Source organism: Oncorhynchus mykiss, chromosome 30, assembly GCF_057628025.1.
Source record: "Oncorhynchus mykiss isolate SJ-2025 chromosome 30, ASM5762802v1, whole genome shotgun sequence".
NCBI classification, from domain to species: domain Eukaryota; kingdom Metazoa; phylum Chordata; class Actinopteri; order Salmoniformes; family Salmonidae; genus Oncorhynchus; species Oncorhynchus mykiss.
In genome coordinates, this window is record NC_143051.1 from 15772513 (window position 1) to 15784921 (window position 12409).

General features: G+C 42.5%; 1 pseudogene across 1 annotated transcript; it reads right to left on the reverse strand.

Annotated features, from left to right (window-relative positions):
• Window positions 1-277: 277 nt before the first annotated feature.
• Window positions 278-12407, reverse strand: LOC110488001 (phosphatidylserine synthase 1-like; annotated as a pseudogene). Its single transcript, XR_016493520.1, has 11 exons — window positions 12138-12407; window positions 11740-11831; window positions 11343-11387; window positions 11117-11241; window positions 6898-7056; window positions 6469-6620; window positions 3351-3492; window positions 2926-3034; window positions 2633-2702; window positions 1967-2130; window positions 278-369 (listed from the first exon to the last, which is right to left on the reverse strand). The product of XR_016493520.1 is annotated as a phosphatidylserine synthase 1-like (transcript).
• Between the last annotated feature and the right edge of the window lie 2 nt (window positions 12408-12409).

The following is a 12409-nucleotide window of genomic DNA, read 5'->3' on the forward strand; positions in this document are numbered from 1 at the left end:
CACACACGGTAAAGTGGGAGTGGTCACCAAAGTCTAGTAAGTCGCTCTGCATAAGAATGTCTGCTAAATGTTTAAAAGGTAAATGTAGTAAAGCTCTCTGCTCAGCCTTTTCCATTCAGTTTATGCTTAATTTACTTTCTCCTTGTTCAACCACCTATTCAACCAATGTAATATCCCCACCTCTTGAACCTCCTCTCCCAAATTCTCCACCTTCCATCTCACCACAGAGTTGTTGGGTGCAGTAGGGATGTGGTCCCTTCATTGGCTCTCTTTGCTTTTAATCATCGTGTCCATTGACAGCTTTGGTTCTCCCAGAGCCTCTCCTTCATTTAGATGAGCTGGCTGAGTTTTTCCAAGAATCTCTCTCACCTACAAGAGCACAAACAGGGAATAGGCTCCTTGATGAACATCAGCAAATACGATTATGCTTTATATACACTGCTCAAAAAAATAAAGGGAACACTAAAATAACCCATCCTAGATCTGAATGAATGAAATATTTTTATTAAATACTGTTTTCCTTACATAGTTGAATGTGCTGACAACAAAATCACACATTATCAATGGAAATCAAATTTATCAACCCATGGAGGTCTGGATTTGGAGTCACACTCAAAATTAAAGTGGAAAACCACACTACAGGCTGATCCAACTTTGATGTAATGTCCTTAAAACAAGTCAAAATGAGGCTCAGCAGTGTGTGTGGCCTCCACATGCCTGTATGACCTCCCTACAATGCCTGGGCATGCTCCTGATGAGGTGGTGGATGGTCTCCTGAGGGATCTCCTCCCAGACCTGGACTAAAGCATCCGCCAACTCCTGGACAGTCTGTGGTGCAACGTGGCGTTGGTGGATGGAGCGAGACATGATGTCTCAGATGTGCTCAATTGGATTCAGGTCTGGGGAACGGGCGGGCCAGTCCATAGCATCAATGCCTTCCTCTTGCAGGAACTGCTGACACACTCCAGCCACATGAGGTCTAGCATTGTCTTGCATTAGGAGGAACCCAGGGCCAACCGCACCAAAATATGGTCTCACAAGGGGTCTGAGGCCCCCCAAAGAAATGCCACCCCACACCATGACTGACCCACTGCCAAACCAGTCATGCTGGAGGATGTTGCAGGCAGCAGAACGTTCTCCACGGCGTCTCCAGACTGTCACATGTGCTCAGTGTGAACCTGCTTACATCTGTGAAGAGCAGAGGGCGCCAGTGGTGAATTTGCCAATCTTGGTGTTCTCTGGCAAATGAAAAACATCCTGCACGGTGTTGGGCTGTAAGCACAACCTCCACCTGTGGACGTCGGGTCCTCATACCACCCTCATGAAGTCTGTTTCTGACCGTTTGAGCAGACACATGCACATTTGTGACCTGCTGGAGGTAATTCTGGCAGTGCTCCCCCTGCTCCTCCTTGCACAAAGGCGGAGGTAGCGGTCCTGCTGCTGGGTTGTTGCCCTCCTACGGCCTCCTCCACGTCTCCTGATGTACTGGCCTGTCTCCTGGTGGCGCCTCCATGCTCTGGACACTACGCTGACAGACACAGCAAACCTTCTTGCCACAGCTCGCATTGATGTGCCATCCTGGATGAGCTGCACTACCTGAGCCACTTGTGTGGGTTGTAGACTCCGTCTCATGCTACCACTAGAGTGAAAGCACCGCCAGCATTCAAAAGTGACCAAAACATCAGCCAGGAAGCATAGGAACTGAGAAGAGGTCTGTGGTCACCCCCTGCAGAACCACTCCTTTATTGGGGGTGTCTTGCTAATTGCCTATAATTTCCACCTGTTGTCTATTCCATTTGCACAACAGCATGTGAAATTTATTGTCAATCAGTGTTGCTTCCTAAGTGGACAGTTTGATTTCACAGAAGTGTGATTATCTTGGAGTTACATTGTGTTGTTTAAGTGTTCCCTTTATTTTTTTGAGCAGTGTATATAAAAATACATTCCACTTGACTCTGATGCTTACATGTGATGTCATCAGGGACGTAACCACACAAGTCTTTTAGGTTACCATCCTCACGCTCAGAGACGCTCTAAAGGAGCCACTGGAACACATACCGGCCTTGTGTTTTGGAGAACACATCCTGACCAAACTTGATGCACGCTAGGGCCTCCAGGAAGGCTATGGCCCTGTGGGTTAGATAGAGACCGTTGTTAACGGACACTCACCACCAAACATTCACCTTTAACAATAATTGCATTTTACAACAAGCATTATCTATAGCAAAATATATATATTTTTGTTAATGGCACTATGTTAAAATGCACACAGTCACAGAAAACAAATACATTTCCTCATTAATTCTAGTCACCAGACTGCAGAGGGTACATAGACTTTTGCTGTGCTTATAATATTGAAGGGGTGAAGCCAGGGGCATATAAGGCCCTCGTTGTTTTCTATTTAATAGTGAGAGAGCAATCTGGTCACACGTGGTTACCAGGTCACACGTGGATACCAGCACCTAGTCAGGGCAATCACTAGCTTAGGACTGAGATGAGGTCAGCATCTTTACAATATTTTGAATAAAACTGTACGTGACCTAATTTCCCATTCACAGCACTTCTGAGATGTTTGTCAATGACGTGGTCGCAACATTAGAAATGGCCATTAGAGGATCCAGACGAGACTCACCCAAACATCCAACATTGTGTTCCCACTCTTTTGCACTGTGTGTCTGTCAGATACGCATAATACTGTCGGAAAGAATAGGAAGACGAACATTAGATACAGTTTATCTACAGCCATGACAAAAACGACTGTCAAATCATTACGATAAACAGAACGGTTTACAGAAATAGTTCAAAACTTATTTAAACTCAATTCCATCTATATGAGAAGAGACTGCAGGTGTCTGTCAAAACCCCCTTGTGCCTCTATAATGTAGAGCACGTGTGGAGTGGCATGTTGGAGGAGTCCCTACCGTACAGTAGGGGCTGTGATGATTCCAAGGAGGAGGATCCGGCACCAGCTGAGTGTGTGAAAAGCCTGGAACACGAAGATGTGCTTCAGGAAGAAAGTGTTCAACTCAGTCAGCTGTTTAGAGGAAAGGAGGACAGACAGGAAGTAAAGTAGTCCAGCAACATGTATATTAAAATCATCACTGAACTCACAGCTTAGATACCATAACATCTAGCCCATAATCTTCAGCACCGTCAATAAGACAAGATCATAGAAAACAAACTTAAATACAAATATTGTTCAACTCCATTTGTTTCACAAATTTGTTCAATCACAAATGACTTATCAGTCAATATACACAGAGTAATGACATAAGAGTAATGACATAAATGGATTCTGAATTCTAACCCTGACACTACATACTATGTATCATTTCCAGGTCAGAGGTCACCTGCCAGAGGATCATAAAGAGGTAGACCCCAGCCAACCTCTGGAAGGAGGACTTGGGGTCTAACCAGTGTATGTAGGTCCAGCTGGCTGGGGTGAACGGGAGCAGAACTCGTTTCAGTTTCCCTGTGGTCGTATGGATGTCTCTGAAGACACATCATAGATACAGATATACAACCAGAGGTACACCTACACACTGGGAAGTACCACTGATGAGTGTTCAGACACAGACACATAAAGGTTAAACACACAGATACAGGCAAAAAGAGAGTTACATACAGTGCCTTGCGAAAGTATTCGGCCCCCTTGAACTTTGCGACCTTTTGCCACATTTCAGGCATTTCAGGCATGTATTTTTTTGTGAAGAATCAACAACAAGTGGGAGACAATCATGAAGTGGAACGACATTTATTGGATATTTCAAACTTTTTTAACAAATCAAAAACTGAAAAATTGGGCGTGCAAAATTATTCAGCCCCTTTACTTTCAGTGCAGCAAACTCTCTCCAGAAGTTCAGTGAGGATCTCTGAATGATTCAATGTTGACCTAAATGACTAATGATGATAAATACAATCCACCTGTGTGCAATCAAGTCTCCGTATAAATGCACCTGCACTGTGATAGTCTCAGAGGTCCGTTAAAAGCGCAGAGAGCATCATGAAGAACAAGGAACACACCAGGCAGGTCCGAGATACTGTTGTGAAGAAGTTTAAAGCCGGATTTGGATACAAAAAGATTTCCCAAGCTTTAAACATCCCAAGGAGCACTGTGCAAGCGATAATATTGAAATGGAAGGAGTATCAGACCACTGCAAATCTACCAAGACCTGGCCGTCCTTCTAAATTTTCAGCTCATACAAGGAGAAGACATGATCAGATATGCAGCCAAGAGGCCCATGATCACTCTGGATGAACTGCAAAGATCTACAGCTGAGGTGGGAGACTCTGTCCATAGGACAACAATGAGTCGTATATTGCAATAATCTGGCCTTTATGGAAGAGTGGCAAGAAGAAAGCCATTTCTTAAAGATATCCATAAAAAGTGTTGTTTAAAGTTTGCCACAAGCCACCTGGGAGACACCTATGAAATGATGAAACCAAAATTGAACTTTTTGGCAACAATGCAAAACCTTATGTTTGGCGTAAAAGCAACACAGCTGAACACACCATCCCCACTGTCAAACATGGTGGTGGCAGCATCAAGGTTTGGGCCTGCTTTTCTTCAGCAGGGACAGGGAAGATGGTTAAAATTTATGGGAAGATGGATGGAGCCAAATACAGGACCATTCTGGAAGAAAACCTGATTGAGTCTGCAAAAGACCTGAGACTGGGACGGAGATTTGTCTTCCAACAAGACAATGATCCAAAACATAAAGCAAAATCTACAATGGAATGGTTCAAAAATAAACATATCCAGGTGTTAGAATGGCCAAGTCAAAGTCCAGACCTGAATCCAATCGAGAATCTGTGGAAAGAACTGAAAACTGCTGTTCACAAATGCTCTCCATCCAACCTCACTGAGCTCGAGCTGTTTTGCAAGGAGGAATGGGAAAAAAATGTCAGTCTCTCGATGTCCAAAACTGATAGACATACCCCAAGCGACTTACAGCTGTAATCGCAGCAAAAGGTGGCGCTACAAAGTATTAACTTAAGGGGGCTGAATAATTTTGCACGCCCAATTTTTCAGTTTTTGATTTGTTAAAAAAGTTTGAAATATCCAATAAATGTCGTTCCACTTCATGATTGTGTCCCACTTGTTGTTGATTCTTCACAAAAAAAATACAGTTTTATATCTTTATGTTTGAAGCCTGAAATGTGGCAAAAGGTCGCAAAGTTCAAGGGGGCCGAATACTTTCGCAAGGCACTGTACGCTGAGTGTACAAAGCATGCCGTTCCATTACATAGACTGACCAGGTGAATCCAGGTGAAAGCTATGATCCCTTATTGATGTCACTTGTTTAATCCACTTCAAATCAGTGTAGACAAAGGGGAGGAAACAGGTTAAAGGATTTTTAAGCCTTGAGACATTTGAGATATGGATTGTGTATGTGTGCCATTCAGAGGGTGAATGGGCAAGACAAAATATTTAAGTGCCTTTGAACGGGGTATGGTACTAGGTGCCAGGCACACTGATTTGAGTGTGTCAAGAACTGCAACGCTGCTGGATTTTTCACACTCAACAGTATGGTGGTAATTACAAGATTATGTTATAATACTTTTATTCCATAAAATGGTTGTTTTATTCAACAGCATAGAGGGTTCTTATAACTATTGTGTCTGTGTGAATTGAAAGTGGGCCTCAGAGATAACACTGACAGGAGATTTACAATGTCTTTCGGATACCGCATTCCAGAGCATGTTTCTGTTCTATAGGGTACCAGGGAGAGATGACCCCAGGGCCAGACCTAGGTCTCTACACAAAGATAACTGTTTTTATCGGCAGATACTGTCTGCTGTGAATTATAAGTATCTTTCATACAAATCTTAACCTTGTGACCCATTCCATACATCTGTTGTTCGTCATGTAGACTGAAGGGGGTTTATCTTAGCTATAAAATACCTTTGTACTTTTGTCTCAGGGCTCTGAACGAATCACCTGAAGGAGATTCATCGACCAGCCATCATAGAGCACTCAATCAATTCACTTTATATGCGTGTTGTATTGACCTGCTTCCTTATTAATAAGTGAATACAGATTTAGTTGAAGTATAACTCTGACTTGTGTGATAAGTTTGTCTCTCCTCATTTGATAGTATAGAAATTAACCACCACAACAGTTTCCTGTGTGTATCATGAATGGTCCACCACCCAAACAACATCCAGCCAACTTGACACCTGTGGGAAGCATCGGAGTCCACATTGGCTAGCATCCCTTTGGAACGCTTCAACACCTAGTAGAGTCCATGCCCTGACTAATTGAGGCTGTTCTGCGGGTTAAAAGGGGTAGGGCAACTCTATATTAAGGTATTCCTAATGTTTTGTACACTCAGTGTAAATGAGAAAGCACACATGCAATTAATCAGAGCAGGCAGAAATTCAATAGAATAATGTAGTTTAACTGTATTGTGCCATCTGTCATGAGACTACAGGAAAAGGGAGGAATCCAATAGAAGGATAACTCACTTGATGCTGGCCAACTGGTAGGTGTGCATCTCTAGGAAGCGACACACAGTCATGCCCAGCCAGATGCCCCCTCCATTACAAAGCAGGAAGTCCAGGATCACCTGGTACCACCAGCACTCAGAAAAGTTAGGGAGCAGGTGCATGAAGAACAGCTGAGAGAGCGAGACAGAAAGAGAGTGAGGTGAATGAGGTGGTGACATTTGACTTAAATGAGCACATCCAATAGAATAAATCAGAAGCAACATGTGGACTGAAACCGAAATGTGATCTGTTGTTAGAAATTGAGCAGGACTTCACAAAGACATGTGTGTCCTAAAAGGCACCATATTCCCTATATAGTGCACCACTTTTGAGGGTCCATATGGCTCTGGTCAAAATGTGTGCACTGTATAGGGAATAGAGTGCCATTTGGGATGCACTTTTATTTACCTCAGTGAGCTCCCTGGTGATGCTGATGGTCCAGCAGACGCCGTAGCTGCGGATGAGCAGGGCCTTCATGGCCCAGCCCGCAAAATTCCCAAACACAAAGATGTCAAAGTGGCTCAGGACCCGCTCCCAGGTTATCACGTGGCAGTTCACTGCATATTCCTGCAGGAGGAGAAAGGCCAGGTAAGACATGAACACAGAAAAGGCAGAGAAGACATAATACAGTGGTGTGAAAGGAAAAGGGTATACCTAGTCAGTTGTACAACTGAATGCCTTGAACTGAAATGTGTCTTCTGCATTTAACCCCTCTGAATCAGAGGTGCAGGAAGCTGCCTTAAATCAACATCCACGTTTTCGGCGCCCAGAGAACAGTGGGTTATAACAGCCTTGTTGGGCAGAACGACCGATGAGTAGGTGTCCAAACTTTTGACTTGAACTCTATAAAATAACAAATTTTAAAAAATAAAAAAGCCTCTCGCTGTCAACTGCAAGAACGGGCAAATCTGGTGCAGTCCATGAGGAGGAGATGCACTGCAGTACTTATTGCAGCTGGTGGCCACACCAGATACTGGCTGTTACTTTTGACCCCTCCTTTGTTGAGGGCCACATTATTCAATTTCTGTTAGTCACGTCTGTGGAACTTGTTCAGTTTATGTCTCAGTTGTTGAATCTTGTTATGTTCATACCAATATTTACACATGTTAAGTTTGCTGAAAATAAACGCAGTTGACAGCGAGAGGACGTTTTTTTTATAATGAATAATGAAGACAACAAAACTATGAAAACACACATATGGAATCATGTAGTAACCAAAAAAAGTGTTAAACAAATCCAAATATATTTTAGATTTTAGATTCTTCAAAGTAGCAATCCTTTGCCTTGACAGCTTTGCACACTCTTGGCATTCTCTCAACCAGCTTCACCTGGAATGATTTTCCCACAGTCTAGAAATAGTTCCCACATATGCTGAGCACTTGTTGGCTGCTTTTTCTTCACTCTGCAGTCCAACTCATGCCAAACCATCTCAATTGGGTTGAGGTCGGGTGATTGTGGAGGCCAGGTCATCTGATGCAGCACCATCACTCTCCTTCTTGGTCAAATAGCCCTTACACAGCCTGGAGATGTGTTTGGGTCATTGTCCTGTTGAAAAACATGTTAGTCCCACTAAGCGCAAACCAGATGGAATGGTGCATCATTAAGTGTGCACCATTAAGTGTGCCTTGAATACTAAATAAATCACTGACAATGTCACCAGCAAAGAACCCCCACACAATGACACCTCCTCCTCCATGCTTCACGGTGGAAACCACACATGCAGAGATCATTCATTCACCTGCTCTGCGTATCACAAAGACACGGCGGTTGGAACCAAAGATCGTATATTTAGACTCATCAGACTAAAGGACAGATTTCCACCGGTCCAATGTCCATTGCTTGGGTTTCTTGGCCCAATCAAGTCTCTTCTTCTTATTGGTGTCTTTTAGTAGGGGCTTCTTTGTAGCAATTTCAGTTGAATTTCAGTTCAGTTCAGTAATTCAGTTGATGTTCAGATGTGTCTTACTCTGTGAAGCATTTATTTGGGCTGCAATTTCTGAGGCTGGTAACTCTAATGAACTTATCCTCTGCAGCAAATGTAACTCCTGGTTTTCCTTTCCTGTTGCAGTCCTCATGAGAGCCAGTTTCATCATGACGCTTGATGGTTTTTTTTTACTGCACTTGAAGAAACGTTCAAAGTTCTTGTTCCACATTGACTGACCTTCATGTCTTAAAGTAATGGACTGTAGTTTCTCTGCTTATTTGAGCTGCTGTTCTTGCCATAATATGGACTTGGTTTTTTACCACACAGCCTTCTGTATACCACCCCTACCTTGTTACAACACAACTGATTGGCTCAAACGCATTAAAAAGGAAAGTAAATCTACAAATTAACTTAAGGCACACATGTTAATTGAAATCCATTCCAGGTGACTACCCCATGAAGCTCGTTGAGAGAATGCCAAGAGTGTGCAAAGCTGTCCTCAAGGCAAAAGGTGGCTAATTTCAAGAATCTCAAATGTATTTTTTTTATTTAACACTTTTGGTTACCACATGATTCCATGTGTTATTTCATAGTTTTGATGTCTAGATTATTATTCTACAATGTAGAAAATAGTACAAATAAAGAAAAACCCTTGAATGAGTAGGTGTCCAAACTGTTGAAAGGTACTACACACACACACTTATATATATATATATATATATATTTTATATAAACAAGGACATTTCTAAGTGACATACACACACACACTATCGTTCAAAAGTTTGGGGTCACTTGTTTTCCATGAAACAAGTTGCAAAATGAATAGGAAATATAGTCAAGATGTTGACAAGGTTATAAATAATGATTTTTAATTGAAATAATAATTGTGTCCTTCAAACTTTGCTTTCGTGAAAGAATCCTCCATTTGCAGCAATTACAGACTTGCAGACCTTTGGCATTCTAGTTGTCAATTTGTTGAGGTAATCTGAAGAGATTTCACCCCATGGTTCCTGAAGCATCTCACACAAGTTGGATTGGCTTGAATGGCATTTCCTACGTACCATACGGTCAAGCTGCTCCCACAACAGCTCAATATGCATGACAACCGGTGACTGTGCTGGCCACTCCATTATAGACAGAATACCAGCTGACTGCTTCTTCCCTAAATAGTTCTTGCATAGTTTGGAGCTGTGCTTTGGGTCATTGTCCTGTTGTAGGAGGAAATTGGCCCCAATTAGGAGCCATCCACAGGGTATGGCATGGTGTTGCAAAAGGAGTGATAGCCTTCCTTCACGATCCCTTTTACCCTGTGCAAATCTCCCACTTTACCACCACCAATGCACCCCCAGACCATCACATTGCCTCCACCATGCTTGACAGATGGCGTCAAGCACTCCTCCAGTATCTTTTTATTTTTTCTGCGTCTCACAAATGTTCTTCTTTGTGATCCAAACACCTAAAACCTACGATTCGTCTGTCCATAACACGTTTTTTCCAATCTTCCTCTGTCCAGTGTCTGTGTTCTTTTGCCCATCTTTATCTTTTATTTTTATTGGCACGTCTGAGATATGGCTTTTTCTTTGCAACTCTGGATAGAAGCCCAGCATCCCAGAGTTGCCTCTTTCATGTTGACGTTGAGACTGGTGTTTTGCAGGTATTATTTAATGAAGCTGCCAGTTGAGGACTTGTGAGGCGTCTGTTTTCTCAAACTAGAAGCTAATGTGCTTGTCCTCGTACTCAGTTGTGCACCGGGGCCTCCCACTCCTTTCTATTTTGGTTAGGGCCAGTTTGTGCTGTTCTGTGAAGGGAGTAGTACACATCGTTGTACGAGATCTTCAGTTTCTTGGCAATTTCTGGCATGAAATAGCCTTCATTTCTCAGAACAAGAATAGACTGATGAGTTGCATTAGAAAGTTCTTTGTTTCTGGACATTTGGAGCCTGTAATTGAACCTACAAATGGTGATTCTTCAGATACTCAACTAGTCTAAAGAAGGCCAGTTTGATTGCTTCTTTAATCAGAACAACAGTTTTCAGCTGTGCTAACATAATTGCAAAAGTGTTTTCTAATGATCAATTAGCCTTTTAAAATTATAAACTTGGATTAACTAACACAATGTGCCATTGGAACACAGGAGAGATGGTTGCTCATTTACAACATTAACAATGACTACACTGTATTTCTGATCAATTTGATATTATTTTAATGGATAAAAATGTTGCTTTTCTTTCAAAAACAAGGACATTTCAAATGACCCCAAACTTTTGAACAATAGTGTGTGTGTGTGTGTGTACACATGTGTGCGTGTCCCACTTCTAAAACCAAAGTTGCGCCTCGGTCTCCTGCAAATGTCATTGGATTACCCTCCGGATTGGAGAGCTTTCCAAACCTAAACCAGGATCACTTCATCAGAATTTAGCCTACCTTTTCATTGTGAAAACATGGCATGGGATTTAAACTAAAGGATGGATGTAATAGGATAATGGAGGGGGAGTCATGGATCATCTTGAATACAAGCTCCAGGGTTAAGTTTCCCCAAAGTACAGATCTAGAAACAGCTGCCCCTCCCCCGATCATAACCTGACAGTTGGAAAAATGCTGAACTGAACCAAGATCAGCGTCTAGGGGCAACTACACCCACCGAATATGGTGTCCGGCATGTGGTGAATGAATACAGTAACATATTGAGATGAAAATCACTCACCATGATATCAGCCTCACGGTTAGCATAGCGTAGGTTGGGGTCCACCCAGTACATGAGTCTATTCACCTGAGCCCAGTTCAGGAAGAGGAGGATGACCAGGAACAGGAAGTACAGAACACTCATACCTGACAACAGGAAGGAACCAATCAGAGCTGAGTTCCATGAACATGGTTCCATAAAGGAGTTCCCCTGATGATGACATATACTGTGCAGTAGGCCTACTCACCAAATACCATGCGCCAAATCGCAGGATGTGGTCGGGTGAATGGACCTGAAGTGGTTAAATTAAATACTGCCTTTACACACGTATACATGTATCTACCATTATAAGAGTGGCTCTACCAAAACCCTCATACACTGCACTTCCAAAGTTAACGTAGCATATACTGCAAACAGTGGGTATCCCATTCACTCGTACAATCAAAACTATGTCAAGCTGCAAAAGGCCATGCTGTAGACTAGTTTCGAATCTTGGAAGAACTCAAAAGACCTGAACAACTATTATGTGACCAATGATCTACACTAGAACAACATTCCTCCCACCCACCCCATGCAGACACACGTTTTCTACCAGGTGCTGGGCTGAGCTATTGTCAAGTACAAGGCAATGACTGAGTGAGTACCATTGGGGAAGGCCAGGACACTGATGATGAGGAAGAAGGAGACAACCATCAGGAGACCCACTCGAAGGTTGTTGTCAGCATCTGTATCCTCCCTGGCAGAGAGAGCAGGGTTTAACATTTAAAAAAGCATTGGCTGAGATATGCAATATGTACATTATTCTCAGAGGATAAAGTGAGGTTTACGATGACACAGTAAACGGAAAATGTGACAAAAAATATATAAGTTTACTTGATTTTTGTATTTATAACAATAAGGAACATTAAAATGTCTAAATGTACGTAGTTCAGTTATACAATTGAGTTTACACTTGGGTTAGATTAATAGGCCATGTTATCACAACTACTAGGTCTACTTGCTGGTCCAATGAGCCGTCTACTCTCAACTGTCATTGGGTTACCTGGAAAATACGAAGTAAATCAAACTAGCCACAGTGAACGTCAAGAAAGTGAGGCTTGTAGAAAACGTCGATGCTGATGTCCTCCACCTGTTGCTCGTTAATCATCCGAAAGTGTAACATGTAATTCACATCATCCTTGCTTAATGTCCGGGACCCCAAAACAGGTGGCATGGCGAGGGCTAAGGAGTTTATTTATTTTAAGTATATGTCAGCACTTCCAGACAGGCCAGGTTCGTCTGCCTATAAGTACATGGATGAGTATTGGGAACGAC